Genomic DNA, 2,500 nt, shown 5'->3' with positions numbered 1-2,500 from the left:
GGACGGGTAAGTGACGGATCCCGCGGCCGGGTTCGGTAAACACCGGTCGGGAATTCGACCGTTCCTTTGAGGTGGAAAGAAGAAAAACCCCAGACGTTTCTCTTCTTTTTCTTTTTCACGCGTGCGAGTGTAGCATGGTTAAAAACGTCATAACCAACATATGTTGTATCATTTACACAAAATATCACGACGTGATTATTATTATTGTCATTACCAACGCTTATAGTAGCCCCTCCCAGTTAGTAACCCCTCCCTGTTGTGACGCCATTTCCTGTTAGAGGCCCAAAACGTATGCACGTGTTCATTTTTGTCTGCCCCTGTAATTTATTTTATCCATTCCTAATGTGGGTCCCAATTTCTGCGTATGCTACAGTGGGAGCAGATCTAAAGTTTCCAGAAATCTGTCCTGTTTATACGCGACTGCTATGTTTTATGTGTTTTTGTAAAAAAAAACAAAAAAAAAAACCTGTATTGACGTCCCCTGAAGCTTCCAGAAACCTGCTCTGTTTATATGCGACAGAATACAGATCCCATGAAGGAGACAAATTGTCCTGTCTTTCCTACACAACGCAATGAAAAAGTAGACCGGTCACACGAGGACTTTGAGAAAATGTCTTCCGGGAAGCCCCGCGAGGTAAACACGGAGCTGTTCCACCCCTCCCCATACAGATGTCGGAGGGGGAGGGGGGGGGGGCGGCAAGCCTCGCGAGGGGAGCCGTGGAAGAGCAACTGGGATAGACGGTCCGGCTGAGCACCGCCGAGCACGCTGTCGAGCTGTGCAACGGAGAGGACGACTACGCGGTAGAGCCCCTCCCACTCCGCACTCTGCTCGCCACTAAGAACATTAAATAAAGGACATCGATCCGCCAGACCGGAGGAACCGACCGCCCGAACGCCGGCAAAGCCGGCCGGCGGACACCCTCCGAAGGCGTGTTAAGTTGGCCCATCGATCAGGACACAAACACGCAACAAATCCAGTCCGGGGTGTGGTGTAAGCAGCCCTACCAGAGAAATCACCTAACCCTAACCCTAAACGTACGGCAGACGCGTCCCCTGGCTCTCACATTGACAACTGAGAGGCTTCTGAAAACCTGGCCACGCCCATCAGTAAAAACCACTACAGCAAGTGACGACATATGTACCTTCAAAGTGCTGTACTACAGGGTGCTGTTCAAAAGGTATCTATCCCGTTTACTCTCTATGCTTCATATATCATCATATTATTGAAAAGTGCAAGCCTTTAGGAACAACAGCAACTCAAGTCGCCAACGCTCTGTTCACTCAATAACTGCAGAGATCCAAACTTCTCCTGGCATTAACATCGGCACAAAAACTGTGCGCCGGGAGCTTCGTGGAATATGGGTTTCTATGGATTCAGAATGAGATGTCAGAAAAGCTCCTGTGGGTGTAATGGTCAGTTATGTCAATACTTTTGGACATATATTGTGCGTGTGCGTGTGTCTGTGATACCTAACATAAACACACCTGTATTACTAGAATTGATCGTTCACGCCACAAAAGTGAGGGGCAAACATAGAAAAGCGTGCAACCCAGCCACTGAGGATGCACAAGCCAGTGCATTCTTAGTGCAGGTCCCAAGCCCGGACAAATGGGGAGGGTTACGTCAGGAAGGGCATCCGGCGTCAAATCTTTGCCAAATCAAATATGCGGATCATAAATAAGATTTCCATACCGGATCGGTCGAGGCCCGGGTTACCGACGACCGCCATCGGTACTGTTAACCAGCGGAGTGCCGGTGGAAACTAGGCTACTGTTGGGCGAAGGAAAAGGAGAGGGGGAAGGCATGTCCAGAGGCAGCTAGAGAGGAGGAAGGGTAGCCGTGTGGAGGTGAGAGTCAGTCGGAACTTTGAATGTTGGCACTATGGCTAGTAAAGGGAGAGAGCTGGCTGACGTGATGGAAAGAAGAAAGGTGACAAGAGACAAGGTGGAAGGGGAGTAAGGCCAGGAGTATCGCAGGTGGGTTCAAACTCTTCTACCATGGTGCGAATGGGAGGAGAAATGGGGTAGGGGTCATTCTGAAGGAAGAGTATGTCAAGAGCGTGCTGGAGGTGAACACAGTGTCAGACAGAGTGAGGATTATGAAGCTGGAAATCGAAGGTGTATTGCTGACGGTTATCAGCGCATATGCCCCGCAAGTCGGGTGTAAGATGGACGAAAAAGAAGAATTCTGGAGTTGAGTTGGACGACGTGGTGGAAAGGGTACCCAAGGAGGAGGGAGTGGTGATTGGAGCGGACTTCGATGGACACGTTGCTGAAGGGAACAGAGGTGGTGAGGAGTTGATGGTAAGGTATGGAATCGAGGAGAGAAATGTGGAAGGACAGATGGTGTTCGATTTTGCGAAAAGGATGGAAATGGCTGAGGTGAATACATATTTCAAGAAGAGGGAGGAGCACAGGGTGACGACGTATACGAGTGGAGGAAAGTGCACACAGGTGGACTATATCTTGTGTAGAAGGCGCGATGTAAAAGGGATTGCAT

The sequence above is a fragment of the Lampris incognitus genome, unplaced genomic scaffold, assembly GCF_029633865.1.
Source record: "Lampris incognitus isolate fLamInc1 unplaced genomic scaffold, fLamInc1.hap2 scaffold_273, whole genome shotgun sequence".
Classification (NCBI taxonomy): domain Eukaryota; kingdom Metazoa; phylum Chordata; class Actinopteri; order Lampriformes; family Lampridae; genus Lampris; species Lampris incognitus.
This window is presented reverse-complemented; position numbering follows the sequence as displayed.